The following is a 25,606-nucleotide window of genomic DNA, read 5'->3' on the forward strand; positions in this document are numbered from 1 at the left end:
TTTTCTTAGGCCTGGCTCCTTCCTGCCATATGGACCTTACCCACCACATCCCAGAGAGGCTCCTGTGGTCGCCTGATCCACATTAGCCCTACGTTACTGTCCCTCCCATCAACCTCTTTCAACTCTCTGCATAACCTTTGTCACTAACTGATATTTCCTTCTGGGTTTTATTTGTTTATTATCTCCCTCCACCAGAATGTAAACTTCAAGCACCCATTCATCACTCTTTCTGAAGCATTTAGAACATTACCCGGTATATAGCAGGTGCTCAATAAGCACTTCTATAATTGAATTGTATCGACATCTGTATTCCCCTGGGTTCTGACCTTAGCCCATATGTCCCTGAGCAAAATGATCTACTCCCAGAACTTTGAGTACAAAAATGATTACAATCATGAACCGTTACCTCTCACCCCCAGAAACCTCCCTTCTTTTCTCCCTTCACTTTGACTGCTAATGCAGTTATTTTTCTAACTTGTAAATCTGATCTCTGAACATCTTGAATTAAAATCCTTCAGTGGTTCCTCACTGCTTGCAGAACAAAACGTAGATTCTTAAATTTATCAGACAAGATTCATCCCTCGTCTAACTTTCCAGTGCTCTTCTTATCACTTCTCCAGATAAAAAATATTAATGGTTTGCTAAACTTTTATTGAGTTCCTACTGTGAATACAAAGATTGAAAAAAACAGAAATGCTTCCTTCCCACAAAAAGGAGGCTTTGTAGAAAAAAATCTAACCCCAATAAATTAAAGGAGAAGAGAGTTTCTCTTTATTGGGAGCCTATTCGTTTCCTAGAACTGATCTCTGTACAGGTTCCATTTTTTTTTTCATTCAATTTTTATTGCAAAGAGATTGTTATTATTATGTTATTTATCTAATGAAGTAACTAATATGTACGTTTCTTAAGGTCAAGAATTTTATCTGTTTTATTCACTTCTGTTTGCCCAACACTGTGAGAGACTCTCCGTAAGTATTCTTTAAATAAATGGACAACTAGAGAAACTAATTAATTTGTAAGTATTACATGATCAAAAAGCCACATGTTGGGATACCAGTCAGGTTTACTTCAGACCCTTTACTTTTCATAATCATATACCATGAGGTTTGGGACTGTATATATTTTTTTCATCTTGTAATCAGTGCATGCATAGAACTTGGCACAGGAAAATAACTAGGAAATCTTCTTTAATAAATAAACTCGCAAGGTTCTTCCCTCGTAGAATAGATACCAAAAAATATATTTTATAACATGATCTAAAATACTTCTTTCAAAATTATCAAATCATGTAAATGGATTGACAGAGAATAAATGGACACATTTATTTATGTCATGTAACACTGATACTTTAGATACTCACATTTCAAAGTAATACATATGCTATCAGACATCACTGCCCAACATGATATTCTAAGATAGACCCTCGTGTCTATTATAGAAGATTTATCCATGGAGTATGTGCATTTACTACTCTGCCAATTATTGACTCCATGATCCTGACGCCGTGTCAGAAAGAAGCCCAATATTTTTTTCTGTTTCTGGAGGATTCAGCCTCCTCAGTAATTCAACTCAAATCTTAGTGCAACTCAGAAACTATTGCCATCTTCATTACCTACGTCAACTCTGTTTTAATTTACAATTTGCTGTTTTATTTTGCTGACCAAATTTATAGGAAAATATTTTGTTTAAAGCCATAATATGAATTTTAACACTAACAAAAGTGATAGCTTTTAAGAAAGGCTTAAACAACTGTTTTATACACATACACATTTTTTTTTCTCTAAAAAGCACTGAGTGTAAGAACTGAATTGTTACATGTATGTTTCTTGCTATAATAACTTCTGAATAGTTACTCATACTGTTTTCCACTCCTTTTTTTAACTTTTTTTAAAAATTTATTTTTAAGAGACAGAGAGAGAGCATGAATGGAGGAGGAGCAGAGAGAGAGGGAGACACAGAATCTAAAACAGGCTCCAGGCTCTGAGTTGTCAGCACAGAGACCAACAGCGGGCTCGAACCCACAAACTGCAAGATCATGACCTGAGCTGAAGTCAGGCACTTAACCAACTGAGCCTCCCAGGCGCCCCTGTTTTCTACTTCTTAATCCAAAAGTCATTTTTACCTTCCTTCTACTAATCATTAACCCATCCTAATCCTTACTAACCTATAGCATCCAAACTGTTTTGGGTTCATGTGCCACCTGGTGGTAGAATACTGTCTGAACCAACCATGTTCCTCCAAGGTCTCCATTTGCAGAGAAATTCTACATAACCGAGTGTCACTGTTGCCTTCTTTGCTTCTTTCTATATCTTAATTGCACCATAAATAAACTCCTTCTCAATGTACTCCTATAACCCTTTGAACCCTCTCCCTCTTTCCTTCTCAATTGCCTCCATTTCCTCAAGGTATATGTCTGTTTTCTCCTTCCCTCTGTTGCAGTTGAGCATTTAAACAAGCTTCTGGGGGCACCTGGGTGGCTCAGTTGGTTAAGCGTCCTACTTCAGCTCAGGTCATGGTCTTATGGTTCATGAGTTTGAGCTCCACATCAAACTGTCTGCTGTCCACAGAGCCTACTTCAGATCCTGTCTCCTTCTCTCTGCCCCTCCCCCCCTAAAAAATAAAATAAACATTTAAACACACACACACACACACACACACACACACACACACACACACACACACAAAACCCTTCTGGTGTATGGTTGATTAGCATATCAAGAGTGCTGGTGCAGGGCACCTGGGTGGCTCAGTTAGTTAAGCATCCTACCTCAGCTCAGGTCATGATCTCATGGTTAGTGAGTTCGAGCCCTGAGTCAGACTCTGTGCTGACAGCTCAGAGCCTGAAGCTTGCTTCGGATTCTGTGTCTCCCTCTCTCTCTGCCCCTCCCCTGTTTGCTCACTCACTCTCTCTTTCTCTCTCTCTCAGAAATAAATAAACATTAAAAAAAATTTTAAATTTAAAGAGTGCTGGTGTTATTAATATATCCAAGGAGATGGAAAACATGAAGTCAAACTATGTGCTTATAAATTCATTCTGATAACAAACAACAAAAAAGTCTGTCTCTTCATTCCGTTTGCAGAAAAGTAATTCTTTTCCTTAGAGATAATAACAGTTAATAGAATTTCACATATACATAGAAATCACAAAAATCATAACTCATTATTCAGACCTTCCTAGGCCTTGTTCATTCCCACAATAAATATTTTAGTGATGTTTTCACACAAGTACACAAAGAACTGCCACATCCTTTTTAAGTGTTGCACAGTATTTCACTGTGTGGTTGTGCCTCACGTATGTGACAAGTTCTCCAATGAAGAATTTTTAGTTGTTTGTTTTTTTTCCCTATCTTTGGCTACTACAAAAAGTGATGCATTTTGCCAGTCTAGGTAGTTGTAAAATGAACACTTTGAAATCGTCACTGAGTCCTAAGGGTAAGGGCAGAAAATATTAAAATTTTGAGATAAAATGAAGATGAAAAGCCAGTACCCTAAACACAACTTTCAGACTCTGCAAAATCATTCTTATCTATACCCTTATCCTAACTGCATTAACTTTTCTCAAGCATAAACAAGTGTGGCCTCTATTTCTAACCTTATGTCTTTGTAAAAGGCTTTGCAGTTCTAAACAATTGACTTAGAACTTTTGGGAGAAAATATATTTGTAAAGGTAAGATTTCCTGCAGAAGACATTATTTGAACTAGTCATTAGACTAAAAATCTTATAAATTCACAATTTGAAAAGGGTACTGCTTCAAATGAATATGGTTTTCTTCCTTTTCAGAAGTAGCTATTAGAACAGGTATCAGTCATGAATAAGGACTATAATAAACTGGTACAATGATGTTATATATTCTATTACCATCGTTGTTTAATTCATTTAAGAGATAAGTCAATAGCAATTATGCCATATGCATAAACATACAGACACATACATTTACACTCTTAATCTGTATATTATAGACTCAGAATTTTATAGCTGCAAAGGAGGTTAAAGATACACCAGTTTTTTTTTAATTGTCTTTTAATGTTTATTTATTTTTGAGAGAGAGACAGAGTGTGAGTGGGGGAGGGGCAGACAGAGAGGGAGACACAGAATCTAAAGCAGGCTCCAGGCTCCGTCTGAGCTGTCAGCATGGAGCCCGACACGGGGCTCGAACTCACGAACTGTGAGATCATGACCTGAGCCAAAGCTGGACACCCAACCAACTGAGGCACCCAGGTGCTCACCCAAGATACGCTAGTTTAATATTCTCATTTTACACCTGAAGAAACAGAGAATGAGAGTGATGAAGTATTATAGACAAGGCATATATCCACGTTTATCAATAGTAATATTAATAATAGCATGGATTCAATGTGTGCTTATGTCTTTGGCATTGTTAAATGTTTTATGTGTATTCACCCATCTGGTCCCCATAAAGATAGACTCTATTATTATCTATTATTATTTAAACAGGTGAGGCTTAGGGAAATAAAAAGATAACACAATTTGAAGCCGCTTTAAGTGGTAAGACAAGAGACTGAATTTGGGTTGCTTATTAATCCTAATTTACATATTTATTAAGTCCCTCTGTTTATTAATTAAATCCACATGTTTATGAACAATCAACAGTATTTATGCACACTCTCCTGACCTAGGCAAATGGAAACAATTAAATGTGGCAGGAGAGAATGAAGAAGATAAAATTTGGATTGAAGGTGGAAAAAATGAAAGCAGTGGAAGGGAAGAGATCACTGAGGTAACAAGCAAAGATGTTTTAGCATTTAACTATACATAATTTTCTGCCAAAAACATGTTTTGAGCACGAGGTCCTTAAAGATTAATGATTACACAGTCAAATGTAAGAAATCAACAGATAAATCTAGACAGTTGGTTTTGAACTGTTTTTCCTCTAAGTCTCCAAGCCCAAGCTTTTAAAATTTCAGGGGGATCAGTTAGAAAAGTGACTAACTTAAGGCTTTGGGAGGAAAGCAAATTTCTTATCATGACTGAGAAAATTTTCATTTGTGAGTGGCTGTTTCAAAACCCTGCAAAGGTGGAAATTTAGATAGCTAGGTAAATTCCACAAATATTCCTAAATGTTGCAAGTCTCATCTCACTGAGATGAAAGTCAGAATGAAAAACTAACTGGAATTTTGATTTTTCTAGCATTAATTTTGACATATGGCATCTAAAATTACTCTTTGCATTTGTAACGCAAAACCCCTGCACAATCCTTGTGAATGACCAAACAATTTTGTGACGGATTGTTTCATTGAATAGATTCAACAAATACTTGTGCAGTTACTACAGGCATATCTGTTCGTCATGTGCCAGGTACAGCAGTAAATAATATAGACAACACTTTCTGTCCTCATGGAGCTTACTTTCTAGTGTGGGAGAAAAGATACCACACAAAATTGATATGGAATATATATAGTTTGTTAGATAGTGGAAAGGACCATGGGAAAAAATAAATCAAGAAAGATAAATAGGGAGTCAGGGGTACAGTTTTAAATAAAATAGTCCTGGTATTTAAAAAAAAAAAAAACCAAAAAGAGGTGATAGGATGAGTCATGTGAATATTTTGGGGAAAAGCATTTTGGAAACAGCAAATGCACAGGCACTAAGGCAGGAGCACGTCAGATATTTTCAAGGAAACGTGAGGGGGCCAGCCAGGGTAGCTGTAGCTGAGGGAGGGGAAGAGAGAAGGCTGGAGGTAAGATCAGTAAAAACATGAGGAGTTCGTCTTCAAAGCCTTTTAGGTCATTGTAAGGACATTGGCTTTACCACTGAGGAAAAAACAAAGCCACTGGAGAGATTTAATGAAGAAAACATCCAAGAAATACATCCAAGCTGTAAGAACAACAATGATTCCAAGTGTTTCTGTTACATTATTCTGAGAAGAGAATAAAGTCAAATAGCTTCAGAAGGAGACTGAACAGCCTTCACCACGGCCAGCAATGGAATCAGCATCCATAATATGCGTTATGAAACATGTGATGGTTCATTTTTTTTAACTTTTTAAATGTTTATTTATTTTTTGAGGGAGAGAGAGAGAGCATGAACAGCAGAAGGGCAGAGAGAGAGAGGGAGACAGAATCCAAAGCAGACTTGCTCTCAGCTGTGAGCAGAGAGCCCGATGCAGGGCTTAAACTCACGAACCACGAGTTCATGACCTCAGCCAAAGTCAGACGCTCAACCATCTATCTCAGCCACCCAGGTGCCCCAAACATGTGATGGTTGAAACTGCGTATCTGGTTCAGTTGGAAACTGTTTCCAAACTCCCCTTCCCTGTATGATTGCCAATCTGGTTGGCCAGAAGGGGAGCTTACGTGGGATTTGGAAGGTGAAAGCAGAGCAGTCCAGGAGTCATTACTCGGCGAGGGTCACCGTCATCTGATGCTGTGATTGACAGGTGCGGAGGTACCTGGCAGGTTACAGCCTGTCCTAACTCTCCTCCACTACATCTAGCATCTTCCTCGCTGTTGACCCTTTTAATCCAACAGTGGGCCACAACCAGGCACTTCAATGTGGAAATACAGAGGTGGCAATTTATCAGAGGCAAAAGACTAAGACTAAGAGACTAAAGACTCACATGCAAGCTTCTTCTTGGCGGTCCAACTCAGTAGCAGGAAGTGTGTGCTTTTTCTGATTGATTGCTTCTCTGATGATCAAACTCTCATTTCTGACCTTCACTTCCATGGCTCCTCTCACAGTAATGTAAGGTCTAATTTCTTTGATCAATTCCTTATCCCTTAACACTCATAAGTGACCACTCATTAGTGGACTTTCTTGATCCAGTCCATTTACAGAAAATTATCCATTTGCTTCAACATTTGATAAGCTTAGCATTTACTGGCAAATTTTGGAAAATTGTAAAATAAACATGTATCCTGCACAGGATGTGTTGGCTTAGGCCAATGATGTTGTGAGATATTTTCAGGAAGGCTTTATTGTAGCAGACAGAATATTGATTTCATAGCCTGATCCAAAGTTTAAGAATAACATCTAATCCTAACTTCTGCTTCCGAATGGTGTCAATTTGGAAAATGAGAGCAGATGTTGACAGAGATGTATTTGCCAGTCTGATGCCTCAGCAAACACTGTGAAGGGAAGGCAACGTAAGACTAGATTGAATAAATATCCTCTTTTAAATTTATTTTACCAATCCCTTTAGCTGTATCCCCCAAAGGTGACATCTCTAAGATGATGAATACAAAAAAGTGTTGTCATTAAAACTCAGCAAAGTTCTTACACCTTTTACTCACAGCCTTGAACATGAGATACCTACATTAAAGAGAATTTTTCTGCATGTTTCAGTTTGAAATGTAAATGAATGTCTGACTTATTCATCAGTAATTCCAGACTTCAGAGTTTCTTCTTTCTAAACGTACTGAGTGCATTCCAGTTGCAGCTCAAAGAGCTAATAACTACTATGTCTGAGTAAAACAAATGTTGATATCCTTTGGGGAAAAAAAAAAAACAAGTTTGAGAAATTGCCTTGATTTTTATTCAAGCAAAACTCCCATTTAGTCTGAATTTACATTGTTGCTACAATTTGGATTTTGTGAAATGCGGACTGCTTGTAGAACAGCCGTGGAACTCTTCAGCAAATTAAAGATTTAAAAAAAGAGCCATCCCTCAATGCTACTAATACAAAGTTAACAAGAATTTATTGAGCTACTATATATTACAGATTATTACATTGTTTTATTTAATCCTCTCGACCCTTCTGTGGTCTGGTTTTACAGAATATGGAGGTTCTGAGAGATCGGTTTGCCCATATTCTTAGCATCAATGAGTGGCAGAGCCACTCTGTAGACGCTGGCCTATTAACTACAGATTAGCACTCCTTTCTTCAAGCTCTGTTTGTTGGGTATGGAAATAACAATACTGACCCCAATATTTTATTTCTTTCTCATTATCATTACCAGGATATGTTCATTCTCCTATTGTCAATTATATAGCCACTGACTTGAGCACCGAATAATTAACTGTTAGTTGAGTGGCTTTGTGTTTAATTTTATTCAAATATTTCCATCAAGTAGTGGAAAACAGCTTAAGCCTGAGGACGCCAGAGCCACTCCTTGTCATACCTGGCAACATAAGGCAAATGACTCTCTGAGTTTCATTGTTCGCATCCACAAAAAGAGTAGGCGGATCACCTTACCCCAGGATTGTAGTGACAGTCAAATGTAGTCAGGTAGTCAATAAACATGAGATTCCCTTCCTTTCCTAAAAACTCCATAGGCGGCACTAGTAGTTCTGGATAATTTCAGTACATACTTCAGGGAAAAGGGTGTCTTTGGCAACGCTGCCCTGTATTACCAACAGCGATACTTCAGAAGCTTTGAATTGAGAATGGAGTTCGGTCTGGGCCAGTGGGATAGAATGTCTTTTAACTGCTGGTTAACCTCCACAGTATTATGACCAGCCCACAGAAGGAGGAGAGCAGGATGAGGAAAGCTGGTGAGGTTGGTTTGGAGAGAGTCACAGTCTCCTAGGCCTCTTCCAACTAGTGCGACCAATCTGCCAGGAACAGCTGACATGCGCCCCGTGAGAATAGGTTCCGTTATGCAAAGAGTCTGCACTACTTCCTCATTTTCTTTTATTTTTACAAATCCATCTAAAATACTGTCATCTATACATATATTTCACTTTTGAAAGAAAATATTTGCTTGTCATGAAACAGCATAAATCAAGAAACACCAGTGTTTTTAAGTGCTATGAATCACATTTAGCCTGAAACAAATACCCCAGTTAGGAATATTTGTTCTGAAGATTGATGACCTTAAATATAACACTTTAATAAAACCCATACTCTTCTATTAACATCTTACCCTATCATTGTAGCTCCTGCTTCTATGGTCGTTTTTAGTATATTCCCTCCACGTCTTATTTTCTATCAAAAGTTTTTCAATGGTTCACTGCTTTATTGATTTGTGATCATAATTTGCTGTTGGCTAGTTATCCTGACTTTTTTCACTGGAGTTTTTGCAGTCATTTAAATGTGACTTTCTCAACATTCAAGTAAGGGAGTTAAAAAGGAAGCCTTTCTCCATTTTGGATTTTCTATTTTTCCGGAGTGTTTGTTATGTAGGGGGAGCAGAAGTGAGTGGGATTGTTGTTTTAGTTGTTGTTTTTGTTTATTAGTTGTTGATTTGTTTGGTTCTTTTGGACCACTTTCTCAGGAAAGAGTCTGAGACCAGTGTTGCTTAGAATTTAGAACCCCCTGAATATGGGCATTAATTTGAGACTGCACCACTTTAATTGAGCTATTGATTTTCCAATAATTTAATCAGCCCCTCTTTTTAATGGCTCTGAAAACCTCTACTAAAACTAGTAATATGAGCCAATATTCACAGAGTACCTACTATGTGCTGGGCACTATTCTATGAGCTTGATTATCACCTTTTCCTTACTACAACCTCAGAAAAAACAAAAACAAAAACAAAAACAGAGATAAAGCTGTCACCCATCCAAGGGCACACAAGGATATAAAATCCAAAGTGGTCCTAGAGCCAGGATTTGGACCCTGGGAGTGTGGTTTCAGAACTCTCATGCTTCTATCAGGAACAAAGCAAGCTTAAAAACCCATGTGGTTTTTATAGATTGTTTCAGTAAACGTTGGTATATTGTTTTTGAAAGTGCTGTGAAAAAAGTATATTTATTATAAAGTATTTTATATTATGTTTTCATTCTAAGTAAGAATTCCAAATATAAGCTACTGTTAACATCAGTGCACTTGAATTTATCAACACGAAGTACCTTAATTTTGAGAATTATCCAGATGTTCAACTTTTTAATCTGAATGATGAAAATAAATTACTTGTTTTTCATCTCAAAATTTGCAGGCATATTTTCAGAAATTAAAAAAAGTAGTCTTTTTCTGGATGGAAATTTTATGGTAAAATAAAGAAATAAAGCTAGATGGATGAATAGCTAACTGGCTAGCAGAGAGAGAAACAGAAAGAAAGGAAGGGAAGGGAAGGGAAAAGAAAAAGAAAAGGAAAGGAAAGGAAAGAAGAAAAGAGAAAAGAAAAGAAAAGAGAAAAGAAGAGAAAAAAGAAAAGAGAAAAGAAAAGAAGAAAAAATAAAAAAGAAAAGGAAAAGAAAAAGAAAAGAAAAGAAAGGAGAAAGAGAGGGAGGGAGTAAAAAAGAGAAGGAAAGAAGGATAAGGAAGGAAGGAAGGAAGGAAGGAAGGAAGGAAGGAAGGAAGGGAGGAAGGAAGGAAGGAAGAAAAAAGATGGGGAAAGGAGGAGGAAGGATTTGGCTGCTTATCTGTCAGGGGCTAACAGACATATCATATCATATACCTGATGTCTGACATATGTGCATGTAAAATCACTCCATATTCTTTGCCTATAAGCAACAAGTACAATGCAGACAGTATCACCTTTTTCTCCCCTCCTCTAACACAACTCCACTCCTTGCTGGTCTAGAAAGATTGGGAAGAGGGACACCTGGGTGGCTCAGTTGGTTAAGCATTCAACTCTTGATCTCGGCTCAGATCACGATCTTGGGGTTTGTGGGATAGAGTCCCACATCAGTTGGGCTCTGTGCTGACATCACAGAGCCTGCTTGGGATTCTCTCTCTCCCTCTCTCTCTACCCCTTGTCCACTCGCACTTGCTCTCTTGCTCTCTCAAATAAATACAAATAAAAAGAAAAAAGAAGAAGATTGTAAGAAACACAGGAGAAAATGTTACAGCTGTGGCACTCATACGTTAATTGCCAGGGTGATCTCCACAAGTATGTAACCACTGTCCTTATAATGTTTTCTCTGTCTTTTTCTCTCTCATACCCTGAAGTCTACTTCCATTGACCATATGAAAAAAGAGTCTCAGGGAAGTTTTTACTTGAATGAATTGCCTAAAGTTGCTGTACTAATTAGACTTACCAAACCAATTTTTATTGTATCATTTATGTGTTCCTATTATTAGTACATGATAATGCCTTTCAAAAAGCCTAACTTCAAACTACAGTATGACTTAAGTCTTAGAAGAATTTGACACAGAAAAATGGCCTTATTAATATGTATAGAAACACATTAATTTTATTTCTTGATATCCTGTGGTTTTAATAGTTTTAAAGGTTTTAATTCATAACCTTGAGTAAAATACATATCAGAGCTAGTGAAATTACATTCTGTATTTTTTCTTCTTAAGTTATTCATTGTGCTTTCAGCTATGTTGCCCAGTCAGTAATTAAGAACATGGTTTAGTTTTTAATATCACTTAAATGAATAAGTAACCACAAAATCTATATACTTGGACAGTTAACTCACTTCATAGATAAAAAAGGACTTATTAATTAGCTTCAAATTAAGGTTTGCCTTGCATATTATCAATAATTTAATATTATATGATCAGTAATTAGATAATACAATTACTTTCTATTAAAATCTTTTTTATCATTACAAAATTTAGTGGATAGATTGGAATGAAACTGTTTAAAACTTTACACTTTCAGGAGAGTTTGGTCACCAAGGAGGAGAGAGAAAAGAAGGAAGGAACAACAACAGTTACAAGGAATCTAGACCACACCAGTGTGTTTCACATTTCTTATTTTGGTTCCAGGGGCACTTTTTTTTTTTCCCAAAGGAATATCCCACTCAGATGGTTAAAGTAAGGTGAAATCAGTCCTGAGGGCATTGTCCCATCATTGGCTCATAGCAATTCTTGAGTCCTATCATCAGGACCCAAAATTTGTATTCACTGCTATCTCTGAAAATATACCATTCCAAATCTAGCACATGAGAAGAATGTCAGAGAAGCTGCACATTCATATTGTGACACTGAAGGTTCCTCGGGTCACATTGAGATGCATTTGAAACCTCCATAGAACAGAGACCATCTCTCGTCACTTAATCTTGAGATGTGCCCAGAGTAGGAGTTTATGTCTGTGGGATTCATCAACAATTTAAGATAATAATTGTGAACTCCTTGCTCTGACTGGTTCCATTTCTACAGTGAAAGAGGAGAGCATCCTGTGTCCTACTTACGAACACATCTAAGACACAGGGTCATGCACATCAGGACATGTGAAATTCTATAATAAGTTAACTTTTCAAAAAGTTGCTTTTACATACCATGAATGACAAAAAAAGAAAAAGAAAGAAAGAAAGAGCTCGGGTACCAGAATCAAAGAAGGTAGGGTCTGAATCTCATATCTACCGCTGATCAGTGTCACAACACTGGGTAAGTTATTCAATCTTTCTAAATCTTAGTGATCGTATCTGTAAAATGGGTATAATAATCTGAACTTCAAAGCATTCTTGAGAGGACTGAATGTGTTAATGTACATAAGGTGCCAAGACAAAGCCTGGCACATAAAAAGCAGCAAGCCAACACTGTTTGACAAGGAGACCTTCCCATTGATATTGACTGAACCAGAAGTCAACTGGGATTATGATAGTTTGTCCAGTTAGATACTCTGCCATCTATCTCAGGTGAGCTTAGTGGGCTCAAGCACCTACATAATGATAGCAGATTTAGAGGTTTTCTCCTCATGTCATCCAGGTAACATAGCTGACCTAAGGTCATAGATTCTTGTCTTAGATAATGTAAGACATATGATAGAAAAACAATTAAATAAATAATAAAATACAATACGTGATAGCATTTCCCATCTTTTCTTATCAGAAAAATATTTTTGAGGACAGGTACTACCTGTGGTTTCTTAGCAGTAGCAGTTTTGTATAGCGTATTCTATCTTATGTTTACCATGGCACACGTGTGAACATCTAACAAGCCATGGTTCCTATGCATTAGCAACTGCAGGGTATCTAAGAGATAAGGTAAGAGAGCTGTAGCTTTGATAAAATAAACTGTGTTTGTGTTTGTTTCATACTCATAACTCAGGACTTTTTTTAAAAAACTTGTTTTTATTTAATCATGTTTTATTTTTTAATTTTTTAAAAATCTCTTTGCATGTATATTTGCAGCAGGAGATAGGAGATGAGAAAATATCTTCTCCTCTGACCTGGCTTAATCTCCTATCAATTATATAGGTAGCCTTCCACGCGTAAAGCTCTGAGATACGTGCCACAAGGAGACATAGATATTTAGCACACACACTCACCCAGTTGGATTACAATCTAGTTGAAGGATGGTGGGGCTATATGGCAAGTACATAATTATAAAGCATAATATGGTAAATTCTCATCTGTTGGAAACACAGAAGTTTGATACACCTTAATCTCTCACAGCCAATGACCACCAATAACTGTAATCTTTTGCTATGAACTTGGATTTAGTCTCAGAAATTCCCAACACGATGGTCTGTTAAACCAACATTTGATCAGAGTCAATTGTCTATTTAGTGTTCTTACATTATGATGTTGGTGATTCTCGCTGGAAAACACATGAGTTACCTAAAGAGAACTGATCCCTTCATTAGTAGTTATTAGGATATCAACACATTTGATTTGAACAAAGATGTCTAACATTACTCAGCAGAAAACAAGAGCTGTCATAGGGATGGAGAACTAATGTATCTTCAGGGGCCAAGTGATTATTATAAATGAGTGTAATGGGCTGGAAGGAAAACAAGACTGACTGGTCTGGGGCTACAGCAGATCAGACACAGGGGCATTCAGACAAAATACTATCAAGAACAAAATGAAAGCAAATTGAAGGAATATTTGGACTATTTTTAGCCTATGGGCCAGAGTTGCAAACCCCTGGTCTGCAACATAAATGTCAATGGTATGGGAATGTGTTGTCAATGTGATCTTTAAAATGATAGCACAGTGGGCAGCACTGACCGACAGGCGTCTGTGAGCACCAGAGGCAAGTTCACCATTTTGCTTAAAGCAGGGCCTCAGGCGCCTGGGTGGCTCAGTTGGTTAAGCATCTGATTTCAGCTCAGGTCATGATCTCAGGGTCCAGTCCTTGAGTTCGAGCCCCACGTCAGGCTCTGTGCTGACAGCTCAGAGCCTGGAGCCTGCTTCTGATTCTGTGTCTCCCTGTCTCTCTGCTCCTCCCCCACTTGCCCTCTGTCTCTCTCTGTCTCTCAAAAATGAATAAAGGTTAAAGCAGGGCCTGACTGCACTAAGGCTCTTGACTAGACAGGCGGGCCAAGTTACATCTCTGGAAATTCAGCAAAGGTTAGAGAGAGAGATTATGGGTTTATGCAAATCAATCAGATGTCTGAAATTTGAATTGTTGCATTAGCTGTTTATAGTGGCCCATTTCTAAATTAAAAAGGAGACTTATTTGGATCTTTTTTCCTACTTGACTGATTAAAGTGTGATAATGACAAGAATAATACTTATTATAATATGAATTCGGCACTCCTTAAAGAAATACAAGTTTATCTGCTTTCAGTAAATGAAAAACAAAGATAAGAAGCTTTGTCCCTTGTGCCTATATATACACTATATATTGATATAGATAAAGTTTACAGCACTATTTTATATAATAGAAACTTCTTTTCTAGAAACAAAGTAATTTCACAACAAAATAAAAATGGTTGATCCTAAGGCTTTTACAAATTTACGTTATTTTTTCCTGTGAATTTGTTCTCCCAGAGAATTTTTTTCTTCTTTTTTTTCTCTTTTTTTTTTCTCCCAGAGAATTTCTGAAGGAAGTACTGTGGAGCTAACACTTTTGGAAAGAATTTCAAACAAGATAATTTTTGACAAAGCTTTCATTTGCATTATAATCAGAATAAATATAGTCAGCTTCTTAAAGCGACACACATGAATTTTAGAAAAATATACATAGATATTTCAAAGTCTTCATTGTGCATTCTATTTATTATGTGATATAATCTTGAACAACTTTCTAGGATTCATTTTCTATGAATGCTTTGTTTCCCTAGTAGGGGGATGTAATGACAGATCAAATCTGAATACACAATAGTTGAAATATTGGCTCAAACCAAAATAATCAGTAACATATATTGAACCCTCTTATGTCTCTCTTTGATGCTGTCACTTTCTAAAAAAAAATAGGCAGTATGAATAAATCTTCCATGCAATTAAAAAATATATATATATTATCTTAAAATAATTTTTAAGATTCAAAAATAGAAGAGGGTCCCACAGAATGTACTAATGAGAAAGGTGAAACAATCTTTACACTATCTTATTTTTCCTTATTAAGTGCTTAAAATGTACCAGGCACTACACTATAAATGAAAAGTGGTCCCCACCCATAGGAGCTCACGATAATGGAGATGGAAATATAAACAATAATTATAATGTTGCTGTGAGAGAACAGACACCCTGTTATATATATATATATATATATATATATATATATTTCATTGTAGTAAGAACATTTAATATGAGAGATATCCTCAAAAATAATTAAGCATACAATACAGTACTATTACCTATGGGCCCGATATTGTACAGTAGATCTCTAGAACTTATGCATCTTGCACAACTGAAACGTTATACTTGTTCATTTTTCCGTTCCCCACTCATAACCTCAGGCCCTGGCAATCACAATTCTACTCTCTGTTTCTATGAGTGTGATTAATGCGGATATTTCATATAAGTAGAATCATGGAGCATTTGTCCTTCTGTGACCGGCTTATTTCACTTAGCATAATTTCCTCAAAGTTAGTTCATGTTGTCACATATTGTAGGATTTCCTTCTTCTTTTTTTTTTTTTTTATGTTTCTCTTTATTTTGAGATAGAGTGTGCACGTGAGTGGGGGAGGGACCGAGAGAGAGGGAGAGAGAATCCCAAGCAGACTCTGTGCTGTCAGCACAGAGCCAGATGCAGGGCTCCATCTCATAAACTGAACCATGAGATCATGACCTGAATCCAAATCAAGAGTCAGACGCTTAACAAACTGCGTGACCCAGGCACCCCGGGATTTCCTTCTTTTAAGGGTTGAATAATATTCCATTTCATCTATATACTACATTTTCTCAACCCATCCAGCTACCAGTGAATATTTAGGTTTTTCCACATCTTGGTGATTGAATAATGCTACAATGAACGTGGGAATACAAATATCTCTCTGAGATCCTGATTTCAATTCTTTTGGATAAATATCCAGAAGTGGAATTGCTGAATCATAGGTAGTTCTATTTTCAGTTTTTTGAGGAACTTCCATACTGTTTTCCATAGTGGCTGTACCAATTTATATTCCCACCAACAGTGAACGATGGTTCCAACTTATTCACGTCTCTACCAACTGTTATCTTTTGGGTTTTTGATACTGGCCAATATTTTTGGTTTGCTTTTCTTATTAAAAAAAAAAAAAAAAGTCTCGTTCTCAATGAATGACAGAGGATTTCTGTATCTCAAATTCCAGACATATAAAAGAATTTTCAACGGTCTCTTATTTAGCAAAATACAACTGAAAGAAATGAGAATAATAGACTTTTTGAAAGACATTCTTGCTGGAAATTCTCAGTTTTGTCTTTGAAATAAAACAAAGAGTTGATTTTTAATGCTTGTTGGTGATTTTCATTGATGAACCCTTATAAAAAATGAGCTGTCTCAGGAGGTTTGTTGTTGGGTTGTATTTGAGCAGAGTTAGTTATATATCTATCACCAAAGACCCTCTGGTTGAAGACTCATTGAAGAAATGTCTTTTATTTTGTCAGTAGCAAGGACAGCTTTGCTTCCCCAGAGAAACAGATGTTTTCTCCTTTTTAACTGGCCCTTTCCACATTTTCCTTAAGCTGTCAAGAAATTCAGTGCCAAACTCAATGCTCAAATATAGTAATTGTGGGGTCTGAATGCTGTATATATTGTGTATTTTTTCCTCCATAAATATTCCCTTTAACTTTTGAAAAAAAGTAACAGTCTTTTTTAATTTCAGGAAAAAATATTTTATTATTGTATTGCATATATATTCTCTGTTAAATGACATGAAGCATAAGGAATAATCAATGCATTAATATTTTTTAAAGATTAGGTAAACACTGATATAATCAATCATTATAACCTAGCTCTTAAATTTTTAGAAGACTGTTTTGTATATATAAGTAGTCTTTCCTATTTTATCAGATAGTTGTATTCAAAACAAATCTTGTATTCATAAACTTAAAATTAATCTAAAATCAGATATAAGTATACAAATGCTCAATCCCTCCTTTCTTTCCACCCCTAGAATAAACATTTTGAGATTGAAAGGATGCTAAAGGCCAAATTTCAGCCAATTTGTGAATCATAGTAAAACACAGGTGCAAGTGAAACAAACTGCTGTCACACAAGGGAACATTTTCATTTTTGGTCAAACAATTTGCATGCCTGGTTTTCATTTCAAAGCCTTAGAAAATCCAAGGATCATCAATTATACATTTGTCTTTTCTGTATTTCTGTACTACCTGTGTTTATCTAAGTGTAAGAGAGTAGCTTTGTATTATATATAAAATACTTCATTTCACATATAAATATATATACACATAAATATCTACATATCTGTGTGTACACATACACTGTGAATAACTTCAGAATGGGAAGAACCAACTCAAAAGCTTCAAATGTAAGAAAACAGAAATACACATATTTTATCTTTTACCAGAGCAGTAGAGCTCTTATCAACACAACATCACAACAAAGCGGCAGGAGCCTGGGGGTATCTAAAAGAAGGAAAAAGGAAGGCTGGTGAAAAAAAATCGCCCAGTTTAGAAAGGTGAGCTGCCCAGGTGCAGCATTGTAGAAAAGGAAAGTAAACAGTCTTCCAAGGGCTTTTGCCAGACCGATTTAAGGCAAGTCATATTCAGCATTAGTATTTTTAGTTTGTATTGTATATGCTATTATTACCGATATCAATTAGTTTGTAATTTCACCCATCATGTCCAATTTAAATTTTTTTAACATGTATTTATTTTTGAGAGACAGAGCATGAGTGGGGGAGGGGCAGAGAGAGAGGGAGACACAGAATCCAAAGCAGGCTCCAGGCTCTGAGATGTTAGCACAGAGCCCAATGCAGGGCTCAAGCCCATGAACCATGAGATCATGAACTGAGCTGAAGTCAGATGCTTAACCGACTGAGCCGCTCAGGCGCCCTGCATCATGTCCAACTTAAAAACCTTGATTAGAGCAGTTTAATTCCAGGATGCCTCAAGTCCTAATTCCAAATATTCCATCAAGTGCTCTTTGAAGCATTCAAGCCCACCTGTCATGGTAAAAAATATTATGTCTTTATTATCCACTCATAATGGAATAGGGTATTATTGGGTCAAATTACTACATTTTAAGAAGGCATTAGTCATGCACACGAACAAGAATAGCACTTGTTAATACCAACAACCACCAGCACAACAAGCTGCAATAGCTTTTTTTATTCCTGTACTTTAGATTATAAAATATAATAATCATCAATGTTGATATGGGTGTTGCATGCCAAAGTGCTAGGACTTTGATTCCTTCAGATGTTTAATGCTTTTTGAAGAATTCCTAGCTTTAGAGTATTACCAGTTACCCTGTGTTCTTGTATATTTGTCCTGTTTTTTAAAAAATTGTATCTTGGGTGTCGGGGGGTTAGTATTTGGAAAGGCATTTTTTAAGGTGATAGTAATTAAAAGATTTTTCTTGCTGGCTTGTCTCTGCCGGTAAGAAAAGAAAAATGTACTCAAATAGTACATGCATATATTGACTTTTTATTTCACATTTTAATGTAAAATTCATGTTTTATTTCTTTTAAATCTATATTTAGTTTTATGCAAGGATATAACCAAGGATTGTTCATTTTTAAAGGAAGGAAAAATTCATTTTGATGTATTTGGAACTAACCTGAAAGGAGCAAATATGTTTACAAAACAAACGTATGGTATTTTACAGACTTAAAACCATTCCTCAAATTAAATGAATAATGAAAGAAATTTATTATGAGAATTTAAAATACAAAAAGACAAGCTTTCCTTTCTTAAATATTTAAAGTTAACTTAAATATTGAGGGTGCTAAAATTAATAGCAAAGATAACAATTCTGAACAAAGGAACTTTCTTTTTCTGTTTAATTTCCACAAGCAAACTCTGAAATAAAAAAATTAGTAAGATTCTGAAGTAATTTCTTAAAGCACCCTTTTTCTTCCTGCGAAGAATGTCATATTCAAAATAATTTAGCACCATAAAAGTTACATAATCATTCTGACATTCTTAAAAGGCAACACAATCATTTTTCATCAAAATGGATGAAGCATAGTGAGATGCCTTAAAACTCACATATTATCCCATTCAGTGATCCAGTGTTCATTATTAAAAGTAAAAGCATGTGGTCAATTAGAATTCCTTTCATCACAATAAATCAGGTGTTGTTTGAGAATGCTAAACAGTAAACTCAATTAAGACAATTGATAATAATAGTCAAACTATAACCAGGAAAACCCATCTAGAGGTCTTTCTAAAATTCATGATTTAATATAAGAAGTTGTTGGAGGAGGGTAGCCATGATTGTGTTTTAATGAGTTCCTTTAATGAGTTCCTTAGGACGTAATCATGGCCCTATAGTTAGCCATCCATTAACACCTATTGACTCACTGTTTTCTCAGCCTATTAGTGATTTTATTAATCAGCACAATTATATTCCAGCACAAGAATATTGTATTTCAGAGGTTTGAGAACTTCAGTGTGCATCAGAATCATCCAGGGGGCTTTTGGTAGAGATTTCTGGACCTCATCCTCAGACTTTCTGATCAGTGGATCTGGGGAGAGGCTCCAGGATCTGGATTTTTACTAAGATTGCTATGTGATGAGGATGCTGATGGTTCTAGGAATACTTTAAGAACTACTCTTCTGGTTTAAGAACCTTCTGGTTTCTTTTCCTAAGAACAAGAGATACAGTGTGACCGAAAATTTACTAATACTCAAGTGAATTGGGAAAACCTAAGCAATTATAGATTAGGTAAAACGGTCAACACTCTAGCTAAAAGACAGTTTTCTGTACTAGTTGCTGAGACAAACACTATGGCAGTTTCTGAATTAGAATCTTTAAGAGCACACAAATTCTGCTCTTTCTGCTACAAGGTACCCTTCCTCTCCCAAGTCACATTATAGGCCTGATTTGACTTATCTGAGGCTAGCATTTAATTCTCAATGGGGGTATTTTTGCTTCAGTCATCTCTCTATATCAGCATCGTCCAATAGAAATAGAAACAGTGTCACAAGAGACATTTTAAATTTCTCATAGCCACAGGGGGAAAAAAAAAAAACTAAAGAGAAACATGAATAAATTTTAACAATATATGTAATTTAACCCCATATATCAAAAATAACAGCATTATTTTTGTAACAATATACAAAAACTTGTTAATGGGGTATTTAAAATTTTTATATAAAACCTTTGAAATTTGGTGTCCATTTTATACTTCTAGCACATCTCAATTCAGATGCTAAGTTTTCAGTGATTTAACTGAAAATGTAGTTTAAAAAAAACAATAATTTTGTTTACCAGAAAAATATTTACAAACACAAAACACTGATTCAGTGTTTTTTTAAATTTAAATTTAATTTAATTTAAAAACGCAATTAAAAAAGAATAAGCTTCTCAGTCTTACTAGTCTGATAGTCATTTCAAATTCCTGAAAGCTGAATATGGGTAAGTGACTACCATGAAAACCAGCACAATTGTATATATTTAACAACAGCATGGATCCATTTCTTTGGGCAGGAGACCTGGGAAGGCCTATGGACAGGAGATTATATTAGGGAATTCTTGAGCCTCCAAAATAGCCCTTAAATCCTACTGAATGTGGCAGAGGGAGAATTGCACGCCTTGAAGAGTACTGAACTCAGTGATGTGATGCACCAAGCCAGAAGAGGAGGACTTCTGGTCAAATAATAAAGCTTCACTGAAGGCAGAACAATCACGGATCCATAACAATTACTATTCTATTGCATTTATTATTCTTAATTTCCCAAAGATTTCTATTTTGAGAACTAAACAGTATTCTAATTCTAATATGAATAATTTTGACAATTCAATCCATTTTGAAATAGTCAACTTATTTACAAATAAAATTATTTATTCTAACCTTTTTCACAGACTTCTTCTGAAGGAATAACTGAATTACTTAAAATGTACTTCAATTTGTGATCAATTCCCACAAACGAGAAATTTATTTTGATTAAATTAATTTTAGAAATGTACAAGAGGGAAGAGTAGGAATTTAAAAATAATTCTAGGGGCGCCCGGGTGACTCAGTCGGTTAAGCGTCTGACTTCAGCTCCTGGTCCATAGGTTCAAGCCCCACGGCAGGCTCTGTGCTGACAGCTCAGAGCCTGGAGCCTGGTTCAGATTCTGTGTTACCTCTCTCTCTGTTCCTCCCTCACTCACGCTCTGTCTGTCTCAAAAATAAACATTAATTTTTTTAAATAATAATTCTAGAAGAGCTTCTGTTGATAAACTAATATGTTTCAAGAAACTTAAGGCATTTTTATTGACTTACCTCTGTGAGATATCTTAATATTTAATATTTTAATACTGGATTCAACTCTTCGTTAAGATGGTTATCAACCTTGTTTTACAGATGAGGAAAGTAACACAAAATGTGTACTTTCCTCAAGGTCACATAGCTAGTAAATGACCTCTTCTGACTGGAGAAATGACCTCTTCTGGAGAAGACTGTGCTCTTTCTACTGTAAAATTCTGCCACCATGAAATAATATAGAATTATTCTATTTGTGAAGACCATTATTTATAGGCCAATAATCTGAGAACAAACATTATTGATATATGTTTCATTCTAATCAGAGAACCATCGCTGGAACCTTAGTGACTGAAGAGAACAATTTTACCTTGGTATATAATTCACAGAGCAATATTTAGAGCAACAAAGAACAGAGGAATTTACTAGAACTCAGACTTAGGCTGAAGCTCCACTTCAAATCAGAAAGATGCTTTCTTCCCTTGTGTTTCTTGGTCTTCATTACTTAGTTACAGAAACTATGGGCAATGACACATTTGGTAACATGCCAAGATGTCTCCAATCATCTCCAAAAAATCAAAGAATTTTCCTCCCAAAATATTTTAAAATCAAAATAACTTCATTTAGTTTTTACTCCCTCACCCTCGATTATACCATTTCTGTGAATATGACAATGTGAATACCTAAATTCCCAGACATGAAATTTTCTAATCTCACTGCCTCAAAGGATTATATACATTTATAAAATCATTCTAAACTAATTCTAAGTTTAGGTAACTCAGATTTAGGAATAACAGCTTGTGCAACCATTCATTGTTTTCAATTCAGGGGTTTTTGGATGAAGATAATAAAATGTTATTTAAAACTCACAGTTTTTGAGTTCTTACTATATGCTCTGTTCTTTAATACCAGAAAATAGTAGATGCCTTTGAATTGTGACTGACACAAATTATTACTGTAGTTTATAGATTTCCTTATCTCAGTAATTCATGATTGTGAGTAGGCAATTACTAATAGCTATCATTACTGTTAATAAAAAAAAAAAAAAAAAAAAAAACAATGATCTGGGGCACCTGGGTGGCTCAGTTGGTTGGGTGTCGACTTCAGCTCAGGTCATAATCTCATGGTTCATGGGTTCAAGCCCCACATCGGGCTCTGTGCGGACAACTGAAAGCCTGGGGCATGCTTCGGATTCTGTGTGTGTGTGTGCGCGCGTGTGCGTGTGTGTGTCTTTGCCCTCCCTGCTCACACTCTGTCTCTCTCAAAACTAAAGAAGAATTTGAAAAAAAAAAAATTAATGATCTGGCCTTCTAGTCCTCAAATTCTACTAGTCAGTGTTACAATTTGCAATGTGCTTTATGGCATTCTGTTTAAGTCACCAAGGGAAGAAATATTAGCAGTCTGAGACAATATAAGTTTTCCTAATAAAGCAATGATACTTTGTATTCCATTAGGCATTCACACAACTGGAAACACTAGATATCTGAATGGAATTTGAGGTTTCAGTAAAACTACAGTTGTGGGAATAAAAAATATTATTTTTTAGTGAAGCCAAAGACATAAAAATGACAACTACTAACTAGGTTAACTCTTAAACTAAAAATATTACCTAAACTAGCTCCTATAATAATCTTTTAACATTTTTAAACACAAGATTATATATTAATCAAATTATAGGAAGTCAAATTTCTGAAGATAAGGCTTATGGTTTATTTTAATTTATAAACCCGAAGTTTAACATCCCTTTGCAAGTTGAAAATAAAGAAGACATAAAATGGAAAACTGATATATAAATAATTTATAGAATATGGACTTTGAAGCCATTTACTAATTATATTTTTTTGCATTCATTCATACATTATTTTCCCCTCTCTTTCTCCTTCCTTCCATCCTTCCTTCCTACCTTCCTTCCTATAAACTTTACTTTTTTTTAAAAAATTAATTTTTTAAAGTTATTTTGAGAGAGAGAGACAGACAGAAAGCATGAGTGGGGGAGGGGCAGAGAGGGGGAGAGAGAGAATAGCAAGCAGCCTCCGTGAAGCCTGACGCAGGACTCGAATCCATGAACCACGAGATCATGACCTGAGCCAAAACCAAGAGTCCAGCGCCCAAGGGACTTAACCAACCAAGCACCCTAGACTTTATTTTTTTAAAGCAATTTTAGGTTCATAGCAAAATGGACAGCAGATATAAAGATTTCCCCTATATCCCCTGCCCCCACACATGCATAGTCTCCCTCCCAGTTATCAACATTTCCCACCAAAGTGGTACATTTGATTATAAAACAAAACTGATGCACCTTTATAACCTAGAGTCCATAGTTTATATTAGGTTTCTCTCTTAGTGTTCTACACTTTATGGGTTTGGACAAATGTATAAAGTCATGTATCCATTATTATTGTATCACACAGTATTTTCACTGTGCTAAAAATCTCCAGTGCCCTGCTTATTCATCCTTCTTTCCCCCCCACCTCAACCACCAGCAACCATTGATCTTTTTATTGTCTGTATGTATATTTTTGCCTTTTCCAGAACGTCATATAGTCGAATCATACAAGTATGCATCCTTCTCAGATTGGTTTCTTTCACTTAGTCACATGCACTCATGATTGCTTCATGTCTTCTCATGGCTTGATAGCTCATTTCTTTTTAACACTGAATAATATTCCACTGTTTGGATGAACACAATTTATTTATCCATTTACCTACTGAAAGACATCTGGTTTGCTTCCAATTTTTGGTAATTATGAATAAAGCTGCAGGTCACATTTAGGCTGAGATTCAATTTCAGATAGTTTTTGTGAAGGGTGTAAGATCTGTGTCTAGATTGCTTTTTATTTTTTATTTTTTGGATGTGGATGTCCAGTTGGTCCAATACCATTTGTTGAAAAGACTATCTTTTCTCTATTGAATTGTATTTGCTCCATTGTCGAAAACAAAGACAATGTGTGTGTGTGTGTGTGTATGTGTGTGCGTATGTGTGCGTGCGCGCGCGTGTGTGTGTGTGTATATATATATGACTATTTCTGAATATATATATATGACTATTTCTGAGTTTTCTGTTCTTTTCCATTGATCTAAGTATCCATTCATTTGCCCATACTACAGTGCCTTGATCAGTGTACCTTTATAGCAAGTCATGAAGACGGATAGTGTCAGTCTTCCAACTCTGTTCTTCAATATTTTGTTATTCTGGTTTTTGTTCTTTTTTTATTGACTCTCCATATAAACTTTATTTTTTTAATTTTTAAGTTTATTTATTTTCAGCAATAATAATTTATTTTCAGAGAGAGAGAGAGGAGAGAGAGAGAGAGAGAGAGAGAGAGAGAGAGAGAGAGAGAGAGATTGGGAATAAAGCTGTGGACATAAGTTTTCAGCTCCTTTGGGAAAATACCAAGGAGTACTATTGCTGGATCATATGTAAGAGTGTATTTAATTTTGTAACAAACTGCCAAACTGTCTTCCAAAGTGGTTGAACCATTTTGCCTTCCTATCAGCATATGAATGAAAGTTCTTGTTCCATGTCCTCACCATCACTTAGTGTTGTCAGTGTTCCAGAATTTGGCCATTCTAATAGGTCTATAGTGATATCTAACTGTTGTTTTAATTTGAATTTCCCTCATTTGCCATCTGTATATCTTCTTTGTCAAGGTATCTGTTAATTATTTTGGCCTATTTTTTAACTGAGTTGTTTATGTCCTTACTGTGGAGTTTTAAGAGTTCTCTGCATGTGTTGGACATCCATCCCTTAACAGATATGTTTTTTGCTAATATTTTTTCCCAGTCTGTGACCTGTATTTTCATTCTCTTGAATGTTTCTTTTGCAGAGCAGAAATTTTTAATTTTAATGAAGTATAGCTTATCAATATATTTTTACTGGATTGTGATTTTGGTGTTGCATATGAAAAGTCAATGCCAACCCTAAAATCATCTAAATTTCTCCTATAATATCTTCAAGGAGTTTTACAGTTCCTCATTTACTCTCCATATAAATTTTATTTTTTTAATTGTTTTAAGTTTATTTATTTTGAAAGAGAGAAAGAGAGAGAGGGAGGGAAGGAGGAAGGGAGAGAGAGAGAGAGAGAGTGCATGGGGAGGGACAGAGAGAATGCATGGGGGAGGGACAGAGAGAGAGAGAATCCCAAGCAGGCTGCACACTTTCAGCACAGAGCCTGATGCAGGGCTCAAACTCACAAACTGTGAGATCATGACCTGAGCCAAAATCAAGAGTCAGATGCTTAACTGGCTGAGCCACCCAGGCATCCCATCTCCACATATACTT

At 35.9% G+C, this 25,606-nt stretch overlaps 1 protein-coding gene and 1 long non-coding RNA gene across 9 annotated transcripts in view; one reads left to right on the top strand and one right to left on the bottom strand.

Moving 5' to 3' along the window:
• The window catches only part of KCNH7 (potassium voltage-gated channel subfamily H member 7), a 486,826-nt gene that overhangs the window by 426,951 nt on the left and 34,269 nt on the right, over window positions 1-25,606 (bottom strand). The gene's annotated exons all lie outside the window — the stretch shown is intronic.
• Window positions 1-25,606, top strand: part of LOC123598995 — a 70,211-nt gene that overhangs the window by 13,044 nt on the left and 31,561 nt on the right. For all 3 annotated transcript variants that reach the window (XR_006712916.1, XR_006712918.1, XR_006712917.1), the window contains exon 3: window positions 4,639-4,739. This is a non-coding gene — a long non-coding RNA (uncharacterized LOC123598995). The remainder of the gene's footprint in view (window positions 1-4,638; window positions 4,740-25,606) is intronic.

This window comes from Leopardus geoffroyi, chromosome C1 (assembly GCF_018350155.1).
Source record: "Leopardus geoffroyi isolate Oge1 chromosome C1, O.geoffroyi_Oge1_pat1.0, whole genome shotgun sequence".
NCBI classification, from domain to species: domain Eukaryota; kingdom Metazoa; phylum Chordata; class Mammalia; order Carnivora; family Felidae; genus Leopardus; species Leopardus geoffroyi.